This window comes from Cornus florida, unplaced genomic scaffold (assembly GCF_030987335.1).
Source record: "Cornus florida cultivar Cherokee Brave unplaced genomic scaffold, ASM3098733v1 CherokeeBrave_3.0.0_Hap2_Chr08, whole genome shotgun sequence".
Taxonomy (NCBI): Eukaryota; Viridiplantae; Streptophyta; class Magnoliopsida; order Cornales; family Cornaceae; genus Cornus; species Cornus florida.
This window is the reverse complement of record NW_026775578.1, coordinates 80225785-80247022: the sequence shown is the minus strand read 5'-3', so window position 1 is coordinate 80247022 and position 21238 is coordinate 80225785. Positions and strand designations below refer to the sequence as shown.

At 40.4% G+C, this 21238-nt stretch overlaps 1 protein-coding gene across 1 annotated transcript in view; it reads right to left on the bottom strand.

Annotated features, from left to right (window-relative positions):
• The window catches only part of LOC132268185 (protein EXPORTIN 1A-like), a 105018-nt gene that overhangs the window by 52235 nt on the left and 31545 nt on the right, over positions 1–21238 (bottom strand). The window lies entirely within an intron of this gene.

Genomic DNA, 21238 nt, shown 5'->3' with positions numbered 1-21238 from the left:
GTTTGTGTGTATCCCTTTGCAACAAGGCGAGCCTTCAATCGCTCAACAGATCCATCATGGAGATATTTGACAGTGTAGACCCACTTACAACCAACCGTTTTGGAACCGGGGGGTAAGGAAACAAGATCCCATGTCCCATTATGATGAAGAGCATCCATTTCATCTATCATGGCGTTACGCCAAGCTGTATCAGATAGAGCATCCTGCACAGTTTTGGGAACAGCAGTAGCAGATAACATGGATAAAAAACAAGAAAATGAGGGCGATACCTTTTTATAGGAAACAAAGTTAGATATGGGGTGTGCAGTGACACATGAGCGAACACCCTTACGTAATGCAATAGGAAGATCATCAGTAGCAGGAGGAGCCTCAATGGAAGTAGACAATTTGGGGGGGGGGGGGGGGGGGGGGGGGGCTACTCGTGATCGACGGCTATACACTTGAAGTGGCGGTGGCACATGAGGTGATTGTGGTGGGTCACAGGGTAATGAATGTGACACAACAGGCAACGGAAGCAGTGGCTCGATTTCTAAAGACGAACTATGTGAAGAAAAATAAGGAGTATCCTCAAAAAAGGTAACGTCCATGCACACAAAAGCCTTACGAGTGCTAGGATCCTAACATTTATAACCTTTTTGAGTCCGAGAGTATCCAATAAAGACACACTTGATGGCACGAGGAGACAATTTATCAGCGCCAGGGCGTAATATGTGAGCAAAACACACACACCCAAAAACACGAGGCGGCAATGCAAATAATGGTCGAGTAGGAAAAACAAAGGAATAAGGACATTTCCAATTAAGAACGGAAGATGGCATACGATTAATTAAATAACAAGCAGTTAAAACAGCATCGCCCCAAAATGCTTTTGGTAGATGCATATGTATCATCAATGTACGAGCTATTTCAATTAAATGCTTATTTTTCCGTTCAGCTACGCCATTTTGTTGAGGAGTATAAGAACAAGAAGTTTGGTGCAAAATACCACGAGAGTCGCAAAAACTAGAAATAGCACCTTTGACATACTCCATAGCATTATCAGATTGTAAAGTACGTATAACACACCCAAATTGAACCTCAATTTCTTTTAAAAATATTTGAAATATGGAAAACAGTTCAGAACGGTCTTTTATTAAAAACAACCAAGTCATCCTTGAATAATCATCAACAAAGGTAACAAAATAAGAAAAACCTGAGTGACTAGTGTGACGAGCGGGACCCCAAATGTCCGTATGTACTAATTCAAATAAAGAAGACCGACGATTAACAATACGAGGAGGGAAAGGCACTCTATGGTGCTTACCCAACTGACAAGATTCACAATTTAAAATAGACACAGACTCAAGGAAAGGCAAAGCAGACTTCAAATACCGCAACGAGGGATGACCTAACCGATAATGCCACTAGTACACAGACATCTGGGAATGTAAAGCAACAGTGGAAGGTTTGCAATCCAAATAGTATAGGCAATTTCTGTTACTGCCCCCACCAATCGTCTGTTTCGTGTTGAGGTCCTGAAAGACACAAGACGAAGGATAAAATGTGACAAAACAGTTCAAAGCTTGAGTCAATTTACTTACAGATAATAAATTAAAGGGAAAATTTGGAACTAATTGCACAGAGGATAAAGAAATGGATGGGGTTAATTTAATTGTTCCCTGCCAATAATGGAACATGTTCTACCATCAACCAGAGTAACAAAAGATGAGGAACTAGACTTCTGAAAATTAGAAAAATAGAGAGGCATCACCTGTGAGATGGGTAGAAGCCCCAGAGTCAATAACCCAAGGGGATGCTGAAGTCTGTAAATCGGACAAGCATGTAATATTACCTGATTGCGCAAAATTAACTACATCAGTAGAGTTGGGATGTGTCCGGTTGACCAATGCACTGAACTCAGCTCGTGATAGTGATAGTGTCACAGTGTCACTAGTAGATGCAGGTGATGGTAATCCAAAAGTCTGACCAAGAGAGGGATGAGACTCTGCAAGGTCAGAGGAAGACACTGCTTGATTAGCCCATGTTGGTTTCCCATGAAGAGTCCAACAGTTCTCAACAGAATGGTTAGTACCCTTACAGTGGCTGCACATACGAGTGTCACTACGTCCACGACCACGGCGATTGCGACTTCTATCACGGCCACTACCGCCACGAGAACTACCTGAATTTCCACCATACCCTCTGTTGCCACTAGGAGTATCACCTGAATTTCCACCATACCCTCTGTTGCCACTAGGACTATCACGACCTCTAGAGGACTGTGGAAAAATAGAAGGAATCATCATAACTGAATTTTCTTTCACTCCAGTGGGCGTCACCTGTGATTGTTCTGAAACCCTAAGTAAACAGGAATAAATGTTACCCAAAGATGGGAGTCCTCCATCACCCGCAAGAATCTGGTCCCGAATATTATGAAGGTTCGGGTGCAAACCAGCAAGAAAAATAGAAACAGAAAATTCCTCACGTTGTCGCTTGAGAACATCAGGATCAGTAGTCAAGGGGTGGTACTGATTTAACTCATCTAACAGGCTTTTGAAATTACTGTAATACTCACCAAGGCCTTGACCAGAGAAGTCAGATTGACGAGAATGAAATATCTTTTCATATAATGAATATATGCGAGAAACATTTGTGTCCATAGAGTAAGTTTCTTTAACTGCATCCCAGATTGCCTTGGCAGTGTTGAGAAACATAAAAGTGGATGCAATTGAAGGTTCCATACTGTTCCACAACCAGGACATAACCATATAGTTATCAGTTTCCCACTCCTCATATGTTGCTGATGTTTTTGATGGAGGATCAGTTGTAATAAGCTTCAGCTTTCGTCGGGCACCTAAAGAAATCTTTACTGCTTGAGCCCATAGTAAGTAATTGGAATTACTTAATTTCATAGATGTAATTTGCAACCCAACAGGATCAACATATGTTGCAGAAGATTTAACTCCAGTAGACCCAGAAGCAACATTTGAATCGTCCGGCATGGAGATATGAATATGGAAAGAAAAAAAAACTTATCTCTGCCAAGTTAAGATGCCAAATCTGTAGCGAGGTACCAAAGAAGTTGTTGCACCTGAGAAGGCCAGACCAGAGTTGAACCGGGAACAAAAGAAGACTCGGAGTAGAACAGACCCGGTAAGTAAATCGGGCCGGATCTTGAATCGGGTTAAACGGGTCGGATCTTGAGTCGGTCAAACGGACCGGATCTTGGATCGGACAATCTGGATCTTGGATCGGGTCAAATGGGCCGGACTTTAAACTGGATCAAACGGACCGAACCTTAAACCGGGTCGGAACAAATCCGGATTATATTAATCTGGATTAGGATAGCGAGCACCTTGTAGCCAAACACTATTCGTCTCTCAGCTCTCCGGAAAGTACGCAGCGGCAGCGGCGATGGAATCACAAGCAGCGATGCACCTCGCGACAGCCGTCGGTGACCAAACAACCAGCAGCAACGACGACAACAGCCGCCGGTGAGCAGCAACAAGCATCGACGACAAGAGAAAGCGGTGAATTCGTTGACAACTGAAACAGCAACAATGCGAGTAACCAAACTGGGTTTCAGATCTGAGACCAAGCAACGAGCAGCGACGACAAGAGAAGCCTGCGAGCTCGTCGATAACCAAAAAAGGGCAGCAACACCACCGTCACGAGCTCTGAATAGATCTACAGATTAGATCTATATAAGAACAATGCAATTGCAATTTCCCACACTCACAATTTCGATCCGCTCTGATACCATGTAGAAATGAAGATTTGTATATATTGAATATAGAGATACAGAGAGAAAGAGAGACATCGAGAGAGAGAGACTAAATTGCTCAGCCCATTTTCTCATATTTCTTTAACCCTAAAACATAAAGGGAGTTATATACAATACAATAAAGGCTCAATTACATAATGGCCACAAACCCTATATCTAATTACAATAAGACCCCAGCATAAATACATATATACATATAAGTGTTTCAACATGTATCAAAGGGGTTTGAGGAATATTCCTTAGCATTATCAGAACGTAGAATACGAATTGGGCATCCAAACTGAGTTTTGATTTCTTTTTGAAATTTTTGAAAAATTAAAAATAACTCAGAACGATCTTTCAATAGAAACAACCAAGACAGGCGAGAATAATCATCCACAAATGTCACAAAATAACAAAATTTATTGATTGAAGAATGCTTTATTGGACCCCATACATCTGAATGAACCAAATGAAAAGGACTACAGACACAATTATTAACCCTAGACTTGAAAGACATGCGATGGTGCTTACTAAGTTGACAAACTTCACATGACTAGAATTTCAAATGACTAAGACTAGGAACTTGACGCTTCAAAACTTGAAGTGACGGGTGACCAAGATGACAATGCCACTGGAATGGAGACAGAGAAGACTGAAGAGCCATAGGATAAGGTTCCAAATCAAAATAATATAAGCCACCAGCTTCATGCCCCGTACCAATCTTTTTCTTCGTCTTGAGATCCTGAAACACACAAGAAGTAGGATCAAATGTAACAGAGCACTGGAGAGATTTAGTAAGCTTACTGATAGACATTAAATTAAAGGGAAACTACGGAACATATAAAACAGATGAGAGAGACAAGGAATCACTAAGTTAAGTTGTCCCCAAACCTAAAACCTGAGTGGATGAACCATTAGCAAGAGTAACACTTTGAGAAGGAGGTACAGAATTAAAATCAGATAGACGAGAAGAACATCCAGTCATATAATCGGATGCTCCAATGTCTATGATCCAAGGACTGCGAGTGGAAGACAATAGACACGTGTGTGCATTACCTGACTGGGCAAAGGTAGCCGTGGAAGATGAATTAGATGCTTGCTTATAAGACAAAAACTGATTATACGCATCCCGTGGAATAGGGACTGTTTCTGATTCAGATACGTTGTGAGATCGAGAAGCAACATCATTCGGAGAGGAGGAAACTTGATTGGCATAACTAGATGGTTTGCCATGAAGGTCCCAACAAAAGTTCACAGTATGATTAGAAAGGCAACAATGAGTACATTTTCGTGATTCCCTGCCACGGCCACGACCTCCCCGTGAATCACGACCACCACGTGGAGCGTCCCCCACGACCTCCACGGTTAGCATTATGTTCACCCTTTGAAACTACCAATGTTGAACGCTCACCACTCTGCCCAAAATTCAAATTTGAGGTGTCACTTGCAAGTGTAGCGCGTTAAAGTCAAAAGAACACCTTAGCAGGAGATGGAAGTGTGGGACTACCCATAATCTGTGCACAAAAAGGCTCATATATTGATGACAGACCGGTGAGAAAACGGACAACATTAAAGTCCTTACGTTGTTGTTGCATATTTCGAACATCAGCAGTAATGGGCTGATACATATTCAGCTCCTCACAGACTCCCATAACTGTGGAATAATACTCCTCTATACTATGATTACCTTGTTCAAGATGGAAGTACTGTTTACAGAGCTCATAAACACGAGTGATATTACCTGTCACAGAATACAATTGCTGCAATCTGTTCCATATCTCCTTGGCAGTATCCAAGTAAAGTAAAGTTGAACTAATTTGGGGTTCAATACTGTTTAACAGCAGAGAGATGATCTAAGCATCTTCCTTTTTCCCATGCATCAAAAGAAGCATCAATTTCCTTGGGTTTATCTTTAGTCAGATGATTGCCAAGACCTCTGCCTTTGAGAAAAATTGCAACAGATTTAGCCCACAATATGTAGTTCTCCCCATTGAGTTTAACTGAAGTCATAGGAGAATGAAGACTTAATGTGGGAGAAAGCAAATCTGAACTGGACGCCATATCGAATCCAGGAAAACAGAGAAGAGAAAAAAAAAAAATGAAGAATTTGTATTCTGGCCGAACCTGGAAACGATCCGGATTCGGGTAAACAGGTCGGAACCGGGTAAACGGATCGGATCTAGGCAAATGGGTCGGATCCTGGGCAAACGGGCCGAATCTGGGCTATCATTGGTTCCCAGGTTTAGTAAACTAGAGTTGGAACAGCATAACCGTGTAGCAAAACACAGGTCTTCTTCTTCACACCTTCACAAACACAAGTGTACAACGCAACGGAGGCGACGACAACCCAATCACAAGCAGCGGCTGCAACTTCCACCCAAAAAAAAATCCAACCTCACCTCTGCAAATTGAGCCGGCAGATGTCGGCAAGCTCGCTGACAACCAAAGAGGAGCTACCTGCGACAACGAAGAAAGCAGAGAAGATGACGAACAAGCTTCAGATTTGACAACGACAAACGAGGCTGCAGATCCAACTACAGTGAACAAGGAATTGCTAACGACGACGAATGAGAAGCTGCCGACAGAGACACCAAAACCACAATCGTAATTCCGATTGCGATTCAGATCTTATACAAGAACAACCCACCTACTGACTCTCACACCCATGATCATTTTGCTCTGATACCATGTTCAAAATAGAGAGAGAGAGCAAAACATATATTCTGTATATTCAACACTCTGACCTAATAAGCTTGTGTAGGCTTATATATAAAGGGTACAAGTCTTCCATAATAACACAAGGGTCTTATCAACTACATGTAATTACATAATGACCCAACATATATATATATAACTTCTGACATGGCTAAACATGTTTGTTCCAATTATCCTGCCAGTAGTAATAAATCTGCTTTAACACCTTTTGATCTTGTTCATTCAGATGTGTGGGGTCCTTGCCCAGTTACTTCTAGTCTTGGATTTCGATATTTCGTGTTGTTCATTGATGATCATAGTAGTGTTACTTGGGTTTATCTTATGAAAACCAAAAATGAGGTATACACCATTTTTAAAAATTTTATGACAATGGTTCAGACTCAATATAGTCGTACCATTAAAAAATTCCGATCCGACCAGGGTACAAAGTACACTTATAGGGAGGTACAACGATTATGTACAGAATTTGAAATTGAGCACAGATGGCTAATGTTAAAACTCCTCAACAAAATGGACGTTCTGAGAGAAAGAATCGCCACATCCTTGACTTAGCCAGAGCGATATGCATTAGCATGAATGTTCCCCAGTCATTTTGGGGAGATGCAGTTCTTACCGCTATTTACATCATTAATAGGACTCCTTCTAGGATTCTTAACTTTGCAGCCCCACTCTCAATCTTACATCCCAATTCATCTCTTTTTTTGATACCTCCGCGACTCTTCGGGTGTGTGTGCTTTATTCAGCAGTTGGGGCAAACTCGTACAAAGCTTGACCCCAAGACTTTGAAGTGTCTGTTTTTGGGCTATTCTCACTCTCAAAAAGGTTATAGGTATTACCATCCTCCCAGTCGTCAACGGTTTATATCAATGGATGTTTCTTTCTTTGAGCATACACCATACTATAGTGGTTCAGCCCATTGAATATAATGGATGATCACCTTCTTCCGTCTTCAACTCCTCTACCATTACCTGTTTCTTCTTCTATGATTCCTCCTCGTGATACCCCTCCAGCAGGGGCAATTGTTCCTTTTTCACAGGTTTATAGTCGAAGACAACAGGTACAAGCTTCTACTCCCACGATCGACTACCCTGTTCCTTTGGCACCAGCTCCGCCTTCTCAAGCTATTGTTTCGCTTGATGATCACCCCATTGCTCTTCGATAGGGTAAACATTCTTGTACTTTCCCTATTTCTAATTTTGTTTCTGATTATGCTCTCTCACCCTCCTATCGGAGTTTTCTTGTTTCTGTTGCCTCGGTTCCTGTTCCTTCTAGTATTACAGATGCACTAGCACAACCTCAATGGCGTGATGCTATGACAGAAGAACTACAAGCACTTGAGAAAAATCAGACTTGGAACATGGTTCCGCTTCCTATTGGACGAAAGGCTGGGGGTTATCGTTGGGTGTTTACAGATAAGCATAATCCAGATGGGTCAGTTGCTCGTTACAAGGCCCGATTGGTTGCCAAAGGTTATGCTCAGACTTATAGCATAGATTATCAGGAGACTTTTGCCCCTGTTGGCAAGATGAATACCATCCGTGTATTATTTTCCGTTGCTGCAATTCGATCTTGGCCTCTATTTCAATTAGATGTCAAGAATGCCTTTCTCAATGGTGATTTGCAGAAGGAGGTGTAAATGGTTCCTCCTCCGAGCTTTCGTTCTCCTGCTCATTCTAGTACGGTATGTCGTCTCCGTCGTTCTCTATATGGCCTCAAGCAGTCTCCTCGAGCTTGGTCTGATTGCTTTGGCACTGCTATGCTCAAGTTTGGTTTCCATCAAAGTGCAGCTGATCATACCTTGTTTCTAAGTCATTCAAGCGGTAAGACAGTTGCTCTCATTGTGTATGTCGATGATATTGTTCTTACCGGTGATGATACTACCGGAATTGATGAGGTTAAGAGCTATCTTGGCCGTCAGTTTGAGATTAAGGCTCTCGGTCCCCTACGGTACTTCTTGGGCATTGAGGTGGCTCACTCCAAGACTGGCATTTTCATTTCTCAACGCAAGTATGTTCTTGACTTGCTTTTTGCTTCTGGTCAGCTTATCGCTCGTCCTGCTGATACTCCGATTAAGCAGAATCATCGGTTGGCTGATTCTGAAGGGGAGTTGTTGTCAGATATTGATCAGTTTCAACGACTTGTGGGGAAGCTCATCTATTTATCCATGACTCGACCTGATATTGCTTATGCCGCGAGTGTCGTGAGTCAATTCATGCACTCTCCTCGTGCCCCTCACCTTGATGCAGCTATTCGGATCCTTCGCTACTTAAAAGAGTGTCCAGGCCGTGGTATTTTGTTTGCCAATCATGGTCACTTACGTGTTGATGCTTGGACAGATGCTGATTATGCAGGATCAATTTCAGATAGGAGGTCTACTTCAGGTTCTTGTACCACTATTGGTGGTAACTTGGTTACTTGGCGCAGTAAGAACAGGATGTTGTCTCTCGATCTAGTGCAAAGACAGAGTATAGGGCTATGGCTCTTGGGGCAGGTGAGTTACTTTGGCTGAAAACCTTGATGACAAACTTGTGCCTTCCAGTGTCGCTTCTATTCTCACTCTACTGCAACAAGTCTGCCATTAGCATAGCAGTAAATCCCGTTCAGCATGACAGGACTAAGCATATAGAGGTGGACCGTCACTTCATTCGAGAGAAGATCATCTCTAGTCAAATTTGCACTCCATTTGTCACAAGCTCTCAGCAGCTTACAGACATTCTTACAAAGGGCGTCGGCAAGATTGTGTTTGAGAATGCATTGTCCAAGTTGGGCGTTTCAGATATCCACGCACCAACTTGAGGGGGAGTGTAAGCATATATGATACCACGATTTATGGTATGACTTACCATAATAGCAGAGATTTGACTATGCATATGTTAGCATATATGATACCATGGTTTATGGTTGACTTACCATAATAGCAGAGATTTGACTATGCTATAGAATATGCCATAGAATATGCTTTAGAATAAGTTGTGATTTGATTTTGATTTGATTTAGTTTCCTTTCTTGTAATATGAGCATATGCTCATTTTATCTATAAATACTAGAGCTGTGAATGATTAATTCATATCATTCAAGCCTTTATGCAATTCTCTTCTTTCTCTTCCTTTTATATATTTCTACTTGGTATCAGAGCCAACACCTTTCCACACCTTTCAGCAGCCTTGCTACTTGTGCGACAGCTATCTTAGGCTGTTTGTCACATTGTGTGACGTTGCCTACACTTGTTTTTCTGTGTTGCTGTTTTGTGATCGAAAACAGGTATTTTTAAGTTTTACAATTTCTTTTTCACTCTTCTACGGTTGGGTAACTTAGGATAGTTGGTTTCCAACACCTAGAAGGGCTTGGGTAAAAAAAAAAAAAATTAGTCTACAAAGAGGTTCCAAATATTAAGAAGGAGGCTGTCTAGCTATATGTAAGCGGACAGCGTTCCTTAAAAAAGGTATATAGTTGGATTTTTCGGGAATGGCCTGAGGAGACATTGTTATTGTTTATGGTCTGAGGAGACCCTTTGATTTATTAACAGAATTTGTGGTGTTTTTGGAGTTTTTTATTGTCGTGTGACAGATTATGGCAGATTTAGGGTCCTCGACTGTTAATTCTCTTGGCTCACGTTCTGTGGGTGGTGGTGCCATTTTTCCCACCAACTCATCAGAAAATCTAGGACTTCAAATCACCACAGTGAAGTTGGATGGTTCCAACTATTTGATTTAGGCACAGTCTATCAAGATGTTCATTGGTGGCAAAGGCAAGATTGGCTATATTACTGGTTCTGAGAAAGAGCCAGCTGAGTCAGAGAAGGCATATCCACAGTGGTTTGCAGATAACGTTATGGTTATGTCTTGGCTAGTCAATTCAATGCAACCAAACATAGTTGTTGGCTATATGTTTATGAAGACTCCTAAGCAGATTTGGGATTCAGTTCAACGCACTTATTCTCAGAGACAGAATAATGCACGAATTTTCCAACTAGGGCGAGATATCACCAAGATTTCTCAGGGTGACTTGACAGTTTCAGGTTACATTGCCAAGCTTCGTGCTATTTAGGAGGAGATGTCATATTATGATTTTTATCAAGTAAGCAAAATTACAATAATGTCCTTAATAATCAAAATAAACTCTAACACACCCCCTCAAGCTGGAGCATAGAGATTAAACATGCCGAGCTTGAAACACATTCGCTGAAAAGCACAACAAGCTAACGACTTCGTAAGAATATCACCCAACTGATCTTTAAAGCAAACACAAGGAGTAGTAATCTATTTCTGCATCAAAAATCACGAATAAAATGACAATCAACCTCTATATGCTTGGTGCGCTCATGAAAAACAGGATTGCCAGCAATAAAAATAGCGGCCTGATTGTTACAATGCATTGACATAGGAGTAGGAACATCAATACCCATCTCCTGAAGAAGCGAGCGGACCCACAACATCTCAGAGGGGGTGTGAGTCATAGCACGATACTCAGCTTCAGCACTAGAACGAGCAACAACAGACTGCTTTTTACTGCGCCAAGTAACAAGATTACCACCAACAACAGTGCAATAACCAGATGTTGATCTCCTATCAGAGTAACAGCTAGCCCAATCAGCATCACTAAACCCTGTCATAGATAAAGAGGAAGATGGTTTATACCTATGTTACCCGGACTCAGGTACGGGTGTCGAACATGGGTACGTGTCTAGAGGCCGGATCCTTCTATCTATCAAATTATCGAACACGGGGACACGAATTTAAAGTGTCCAAAAATCAAACACGGACACTTAGACACCGCATGTAAAGTATTCTCACAATGTTAAAATGCATATTATACTTTCTTGTTGTTCCATAGTTTGAAAAGAGACTGAATTTGTAAGTTAAACTGTGAAAGTAACTAGCTTAAAAAAAAATAATTTGAAATCCTTTAAAAAGTAGTAGTAGTATATATAATATATATAGATGGTGGGTTACAACTGGAACCAACATATTACGAAGTATAAGTTTATATAATATTATATTATTTGTAATAAATACTAGTTTAAAGCAGTGGGCCACATGAGTTACAGCTTATACAGGGTAATAAACAATGGTAATAAATACTGTTAGTGGGTTACAGCTGTAAGGTTGTAACCCATTATTTATTACAAACTTATGTGGGTTACAGCCCACCCACGTGTACCATGTCAGACAAAAAGAATTGAAAAACAAAGAACGGTACAAGCGATGAAGATTCAACTAAACTTTATGTTACCAATAAAGCAAAACCACCTCAGTTACAACGTTCTATATCTGAACGAAATCCTGGGTGGGAACGAATCCTTCCCCCTCGCAAATCGTTCGAGATAACTCCTCGACGTCGTTTTACATGGACCGAAAAAGGAAAAACCCCTATCGATCCACAAGATGCTCCATTTTTGCCTGGATCCACACATAAAATGCATTCTGCAAAATTCTTCCATTTCCGAACTGGAAAAGATGAAATTTTGATTGCTCCTTCGCAAGGCAAAAAACGAAAATACACATATGTTAATGGCATCCTCAATTTCAAAGGATATAAAACATATGGCCTTTGTGTGCTAATCGACACCGGAGCAACTACCAGTTGTTGCAGATATAATGCTCTGCCATCCGAAAAATGGCAACAAATGAAGCATCCTATCGGAGTTCAAGGTATTGACGCCGAAGCACCCTTAAACGTCATCCAGTTTAAGGCCAAGGATGTTGCTATATGGCTTAATGACAAAAAATTCATTATTCCCAAAATCCTGTGTTTTCCATATATGCACGGCGATTTCATTCTCGGATGTAATTTCATCTATAGTTATCTTCCTCTACAGTTAAACGAAAAAACAATTTCGTTAACACTAAAAGATCAAACAGTTGTTGAAATTCCTATACAGGAAAATTTAGCCTCTGTCTGTAACGAAAAGTTCTCTCCACCCAAAAGAGAATCTGATGCCTTAGTGCTACAAGACACTCATTGGCTCTATAACTCTCTTCGACAAAACTTCTCCGAAAATCCACTTACCTTGTGTAAACGAAGTCCTCGCTTTTGTCGCCTACAGCTCAAAAATCGCAATGTCATCATTCGTGTTAAACCAATGATCTATTTACGCCGTGACATTGATGAGTTTGATGCCCAACTACAAGACCTCCTTGAGAAAAAACTCATTGAGCGTACTCGTAGTCCCCATAGCAGTCCTGCTTTTATGGTAAGAAACCATAGTGAAGTTAAACGTGGAAAAGCCCGTATGGTCATCAACTATAAGCGGCTTAATGAACATCTCGTCTTCGATGGCTATTTTATACCGCGCAAAGATGTTCTTATTAATCAAACTAGAGGTTCAACAATCTTTAGTAAGTTTGATTGTAAAGCTGGTTTCTGGCAGATTAAACTGCGCAAGAAATCTAAACCATTAACAGCATTCAGCACGCCTCACGGCCATTACCAATGGACCGTTATGCCCTTTGGTCTTAACACAGCACCCCAGATTTACCAACGCTGGATGGATTCAATCTTTAATGACCTTAAAGATTTTGTTGTTGTTTATATAGATGATATTTTAGTTTTCTCGAAAACCAGAGAAGAGCATAAAAAACATCTTATATGTCTTTCAGCAAAACTGAAAAAGTATGGCATTATTTTATCACCAACAAAGATCGATGTTGAACAAGAATCCATTGATTTTCTCGGATTAGTTTTAACCCACAAAGGTATAAAACTACAGGATCATATCATTATTAAGATCCGTGATTTCCCAGATATCCTTCAAGATAAAAAGCAACTCCAAAGCTTTTTAGGAATCTTGAATTATGGCCGCTCCTTTATTAAAGGATTAGCTCAAAAGGAACTTCCTTTATTAAAGAAGCTCCAAAAGAATGTCCCTTTTGACTGGACTGATAATGACACCACCATTATCCAACAAATCAAAGCCGATCTGGTGCAAATCCCTGAAGTTTATTTTCCTCAGAATGGTGATAAACTTATTCTCGAAACAGATGCTTCTGACCTCTGTTGGGGGTGTGTGTTAAAAGCCATTCCTAAGGACAAATGGATTGATGATACCCCATCTTCTCCCATGATCCGAGCTCGCAAAGCTCCCATTTCAAAACGTCTTCAAAAAGAAGAACTAATTTGTGGATATAATTCTGGCAAATTTAAACCCAATGAACAGAATTATATTATATATGAAAAGGAACTTCTGGCCATTAAATTAGCAATCAAGAGATTTCATATTTATCTTGCTCCAGAAGACTTTATTATTAGAACAGACAACCAAGCTGTTAAAGATTTTCTAATCAATAAAAGAAATTGCTTAGATGGTCGTCGCTTAAAATGGTATAATGTTATTGCTCAATATTCTTTTGCTATTGAACATATCAAAGGAACTAACAATTTTCTTGCAGATTTCTTAAGCAGACCTTCAGAAGTATCTAACAACGATATTTCTTCTCTCCTTCTAACAGATGGATAAGTATCCTAAGCCTACGCCTGATAAAGAAGGTTGGATCACTGTTGCTAAAAAGGCAACCTCCAAACCATCTCCATCACAGCCACAAAAATGGTTCGTGGTTTTTGCAGGTCACCAGCCTGGTATCTACGAGAACTGGATCGACTGCCACAAACAGCTCCGTTCCTTCAACGGTTCTTGCTTTAAAGCTTATGACACACTTATAGAAGCCCAAACAGTTTTCTATAATGTGGGCCAAGCCTCAAACAAGATGTTTTCAAAAAACCCAGACATTTTAGAAATTAACAATTTCTATGATCCTGGTCTTCCAAACGATTTGTATAATGAACTCAATACGGTTTGGAAAGCACATAAACTCGGTGCTAATAAAAAATTCAGACAACATCTGAGTTCTCTTGCTGCTCTCATGGCTGAACAAACAGCTATGACGACTGAGCTTAAACAGCTCTGCATACAAAGCTGTCTTTCTATTGACTGGGAAAAAGATTTTTCTCTTTCACAAATAAATTGTTTTCTTAAACTTGCCCAGTTAATAGGAGAACAAGAATTTCCTGCTAATACTTTTGCCAAAATCAATCGTATTTGTCTCCTGGAAAAAGCCAGAGAAATCTTGCCTCCAGATGTTTTTCGATTCATTTACCGACAAATTGAAAATCATTATGCTATAATAAAAACATATTATACCACCTATCATGAAGATATCAATACCTTTGATACTCTTTACAATGGAAAAAAGGTTCTTAAACTTGATTTCTTTATTATCCCAGGCCTTGAATGGTCCTTGGATCCAGTTGATTGGGGATTAGTTAATAAACTTACCTTTTCCTCTCATGATTCCTACCAGAATTTCCCAGCCATGATAAGATCTATGATTTATAAAATCAGTCAACATTGGCACTACAGTCGACACCTGACTTTCTGGATCTCCAGTTCAATTGGAAGTTTCGAAAAAACTCGATTCTTCCAACCCTATCAGATATGGTTTCTCAAATTTACCGGCAACGAGGACAATGATTATGATCATCCCAAACTGATAAATTCTGAGGAACTTGCTGCCAGCCTGGATCCTTATTATTTTGAGATTCACAGTTTCTTACACCTACAAGATACTGCCAGGCGAGTTCTTGATGGTTCCTATTATCACCAGGAGCCTATTTTTTATTGTTGTGATGGACGCAGACTCTTCATCACCACCATTCGATGCTACTATGCAGACGTCGCTGAAGGCGAACACAATATCCAGACTGCCATGGAGTTTTTAAAAGATATTGTTCGTCTCAATCCACTTGACATCCCTCCTCGGGTCAAAGATGGAGCTGAACGGCTTAATCTTGAATGGGACATTGCAGACGCACAGTCTCTTGCCAGTACGCCTCCCCTTGATGAATATGAACTCCATAATATCATCAATGCCATGGAAGGATAACCGACACTCTTCTCTTCTCGACTGCAACCCTACTCAGCACACGACAGAAGAATGTCTTGTCTACTTTTTCAAAAAGCAAAAGTAGCCGAAAGTTGCCGACACACTATTCATCAACAGTGAAAGTTGCCGACACATCTTTTTAAACAGTAAAAGAAAAGATTCCTTCTTATCTTCTCCGGAACTGTTTAACTTTTAAAAATGTTATTTAAACCAATGCTCTAGCAGAGTTTTGGATATCTGTTTTTCTTTCTTTGTTTCTCCTCCTTTGTTTTGAGGTTTTTCATGTAAAGTTCTCTGTGTGTAAATCTTTTCCGCATTTCTGTAATTGGTATCAGAGCTCTTCGATTCTGGACCACTGTAAGTTTTCTGTAATAAAGTTTTCAGTTTAAGTTTGTGCTTATGAGATATATCTTTGATGGTTGCTTACTGTTAAAAGCCCAGATTATCCTGTCTTTGCTTATATGTCAAATGTCTGTATGACCCTTGTGACTTTGTTAAGCTACTACAGGACCCTTTGGTTTTAGGCACCAGGACAGTTTCCCCAACATCTAAGTATCTATCACTATGGCACACACTACTTCTGTAAACTGTATACGAAATCTTGCAGGTCAAAATATCGAAAACGAAAACTATCGTCATATAGCTCACTTTAATACGACGGAATCCGTCTCGTTTCCCCACGTCGGAGCAGGACTCAACTTCCTTGTCGACATGGTTACTGACTGGAAGATCGACTTCCAACATAATCTAGAGGCAACCAATACCCATATGGCTTCCTCTTTTGATGATGTTCAGCAGGGATTACTCTCCCTTAATGACAAACTTGAAACTCTTACTCAGATTTTCACTCTTTCTACTCCTCCTGATACAGCCCTTCAGGACCAACTAAATCAAATGAAAATTGATTTAGCCAAACTTCAAAAGGCTAAAATAACTGATTTATATCCTCCAGATCCACCAGATCCGCCATCTCAAACTTCGGTTCTACCTTCCGAAACTACTGTGTCTAAAGAAACAGCCCAACCCTCGGTAGACACACCAACCAAAATCCGTTACAAAGTCAAACCTTTGTTTTACGGCCATGAAGACATTGTTGAAGATATCAAAGTTTTCTCAACACCCTCTTCATCTTCCTATCGCCGAGATGATTATGATAACATCATAGATCAGCTTAGTTGCTTGCAAGCTTTATACGTCGATCCAAAACTTACGTTCGACGAAAGCGCCCATATCATCTCTCGTATACGAGAAATCTCTTTACAAAATGAGAATCTGCTTACTCACTTTGGTTACACCCCAAATGAGACCTCAAGTTCCTCTGACGAAGAAAACACTTCTGAAGACGAGCACGTTTATGCTTTTTCAGACAAATCTGATTCTTCCGAAGAATTAGATGAAACTATAGAAGCCGACCCTATTCCGGTTTCTTCCTCTTCTTCTGAAACCCCTATCGAAGAAGCGCCCAAACCATCGAAAGGAAAACGCAAGGCCAAAAAACGTCATTCTGACTCAGTTCTTGACGAATCCTTCTATGGCGATTTTCCTACAGAAGATTTCCTTCCAGCAGAAGAAGTCTCTGGTTCTGGTCAAAAGACTGACGAAGAAAAGGCTAAACCCTCCGAACCAAAAATTTATACGTCTTCGTATAAATACGACTTTTCTACAGTCCCCTCTACGGTCCCTACCTGGACACGCAAGGATGACCTCAACAAGTTTCCCATTTCCCAAAATGGAACTTATCTTGATCTTACACATGTTCCGTATAAAGATCATTTAAAAACCATAGACGAATGGGCTCAGTCCTTAGCCATTCTTGTCAATAACTACAAAGGAACCTGGGAACGCCCCCGTTTTCTTGATTACCTTTCAGCAACCCTCCAAGGCGATGCACTGGACTGGTTACGCCAATGGGATCAAACTCCTCAAGGTAAACAGCAAAAGGATGCCCTGTTAAATAACTTCGATAAAATCGATGGTGTTTTACGTGGCTTTGTTAAAATCCTTAAAGAAGAATTGGTCGGGCATACCGGTGAGCAACTCCTCACTGATGATGCAACATGTGCTCTTTCGAAAATCGAATTATGCAATATTTGCCAATTCCCAGAATACGTTAAGTTATTTACCAAATACTTTCGTAGACTTCCCCCAAATGCGATCGAACACTGGTTACCCCAGTTCTTTCACAAACTTCCAAATCCCTGGGATGAACTTGCAGCTAAAGGTTATCCCGATTTCCTCGTTCGCATCCAAAAGAACGATAATATCGGTTTCAGAACCAATTTTGTCTATCGTCTCATTAACGAAAAATGTCTTGAGACTAAAGCCAAAAAACAGGTTAAAAACCAGATCAATGGTACTGCAGAAGGCCAACGCTGCTGCGATAAGATTCTCCAGGAAACCTGGAAAATTGGTTGTGCTCCTTACAGAGCTACCCCCTCAAAACGACCCAAACGAAAGAATTTCCGCTGGAAACAATGGAAAGGTCGCCGTCCAAAAGCTTCCAAAAAATATGTCACCAAAACTTCTCCCTCTCCGTCTAAACCGCAGAAAGGTAAAAAGAAAGGATCCAAAAAATCCTCCAAGGCCCTAGAAACCAAAAAGGACTGCAAATGTTATATTTGCAATGAAGCTGGTCACTATGACACAAATTGCCCCCAAAAAGGCAAAAAGGCTTCCAAAATGGTTAAACGCTTACAACAAGAAGACCTCTGTGTTGTCTATGGTAGCGAAATCACCGATCCCTCTACCATTTTGTATGAACTATCTAGTAGTATGTACTCTAGTGACGCCTCTAGTACATCTCAACCCACTTCTGATGATGACTCTTCAGATATTGAAAGTATCTGTATGATGAACGTCACTCCTTCTGTCCCCGATGAAAATACCAATATTAAACTTAGTGACATCATTGGAGAAGAAGTCCAGTTCACTAATGAACAATTGATTCAGTTTGATAAACTCCAGCGAATCAAAAAAGAAGAAGTTTACAAAACTTCCCGTTTCGCCATTTTTTCTAAACGAATTTTAGAACAATTTAGTGGCAATACAACAATTGACTATACAGCAAATGGTCAATGTGGTTTTAATATCCTCAGCAAGGATAAAATCGATCGATGGAAACAGCAGAATCCTCTCGCTCGTTACATCCATATTGGACTCGTCCAGATCAAGATCACTTCACTGTTTCGACGCGGCACTGATCAACCATTAATTGCCCTTCTAATGGACAATCGCTTTCATAAACCCGTTGATGCACTTATTGGTGGGGTTCAATCCAATCTGGTTAACAATCTGATTTGGTTTAAAATCAAACCAAATTATTTTATCTCTCTTTCGGATCCAAACATCGAAAAGGTCCTTCAAGTCAAACTCCAGTTGTCTAAACTACAAATGGATTACGATTCCCCTAGTCTTGGAATCCAGTGGAAAGTTCTCTATGAACTCACCAGAGAACCTGAAACTGCTACCGTTCCTACACTTGACTCCAAATTAGTCACTTTGTTTGAACCAAGACCATTCGATACCATAATTGAGCCCAAATTACTCAATTGGACCGATCTTGAGATCCCTAAAACTTGGTTATTTGATAACATCAATTCTGTACCCAAGTTACGCATCACAGAACCCACTGTGGCTACCATACATGCTTCAAGTTCATCCCAGGGATTTGGAAGTTTGTGAAAGAACTGGGGTAACCAGTGTTCGATCGCATTTGGTGGAAGTCTACAATTACAGAAATGCGGAAAAGATTTACACACAGAGAACTTTACATGAAAAACCTCAAAACAAAGGAGGAGAAACAAAGAAAGAAAAACAGATATCCAAAACTCTGCTAGAGCATTGGTTTAAATAACATTTTTAAAAGTTAAACAGTTCCAGAGAAGATAAGAAGGAATCTTTTCTTTTACTGTTTAAAAAGATGTGTCGGCAACTTTCACTGTTGATGAATAGTGTGTCGGCAACTTTCGGCTACTTTTGCTTTTTGAAAAAGTAGACAAGACATTCTTCTGTCGTGTGCTGAGTAGGGTTGCAGTCGAGAAGAGAAGAGTGTCGGTTATCCTTCCATGGCATTGATGATATTATGGAGTTCATATTCATCAAGGGGAGGCGTACTGGCAAGGGACTGTGCGTCTGCAATGTCCCATTCAAGATTAAGCCGTTCAGCTCCATCTTTGACCCGAGGAGGGATGTCAAGTGGATTGAGACGAACAATATCTTTTAAAAACTCCATGGCAGTCTGGATATTGTGTTCGCCTTCAGCGACGTCTGCATAGTAGCATCGAATGGTGGTGATGAAGAGTCTGCGTCCATCACAACAATAAAAAATAGGCTCCTGGTGATAATAGGAACCATCAAGAACGCGCCTGGCAGTATCTTGTAGGTGTAAGAAACTGTGAATCTCAAAATAATAAGGATCCAGGCTGGCAGCAAGTTCCTCAGAATTTATCAGTTTGGGATGATCATAATCATTGTCCTCGTTGCCGGTAAATTTGAGAAACCATATCTGATAGGGTTGGAAGAATCGAGTTTTTTCGAAACTTCCAATTGAACTGGAGATCCAGAAAGTCAGGTGTCGACTGTAGTGCCAATGTTGACTGATTTTATAAATCATAGATCTTATCATGGCTGGGAAATTCTGGTAGGAATCATGAGAGGAAAAGGTAAGTTTATTAACTAATCCCCAATCAACTGGATCCATGGACCATTCAAGGCCTGGGATAATAAAGAAATCAAGTTTAAGAACCTTTTTTCCATTGTAAAGAGTATCAAAGGTATTGATATCTTCATGATAGGTGGTATAATATGTTTTTATTATAGCATAATGATTTTCAATTTGTCGGTAAATGAATCGAAAAACATCTGGAGGCAAGATTTCTCTGAAATCGCCGTGCATATATGGAAAACACAGGATTTTGGGAATAATGAATTTTTTGTCATTAAGCCATATAGCAACATCCTTGGCCTTAAACTGGATTACGTTTAAGGGTGCTTCGGCGTCAATACCTTGAACTCCGATAGGATGCTTCATTTGTTGCCATTTTTCGGATGGCAGAGCATTATATCTGCAACAACTGGTAGTTGCTCCGGTGTCGATTAGCACACAAAGGCCATATGGTTTATATCCTTTGAAATTGAGGATGCCATTAACATATGTGTATTTTCGTTTTTTGCCTTGCGAAGGAGCAATCAAAATTTCATCTTTTCCAGTTCGGAAATGGAAGAATTTTGCAGAATGCATTTTATGTGTGGATCCAGGCAAAAATGGAGCATCTTGTGGATCGATAGGGGTTTTTCCTTTTTCGGTCCATGTAAAACGACGTCGAGGAGGTATCTCGAACGATTTGCGAGGGGGAAGGATTCGTTCCCACCCAGGATTTCGTTCAGATATAGAACGTTGTAACTGAGGTGGTTTTGCTTTATTGGTAACATAAAGATTAGAACCAGAAGCATGTATGGTAGCTACAGTGGGTTCTGTGATGCGTAACTTGGGTACAGAATTGATGTTATCAAATAACCAAGTTTTAGGGATCTCAAGATCGGTCCAATTGAGTAATTTGGGCTCAATTATGGTATCGAATGGTCTTGGTTCAAACAAAGTGACTAATTTGGAGTCAAGTGTAGGAACGGTAGCAGTTTCAGGTTCTCTGGTGAGTTCATAGAGAACTTTCCACTGGATTCCAAGACTAGGGGAATCGTAATCCATTTGTAGTTTAGACAACTGGAGTTTGACTTGAAGGACCTTTTCGATGTTTGGATCCGAAAGAGAGATAAAATAATTTGGTTTGATTTTAAACCAAATCAGATTGTTAACCAGATTGGATTGAACCCCACCAATAAGTGCATCAACGGGTTTATGAAAGCGATTGTCCATTAGAAGGGCAATTAATGGTTGATCAGT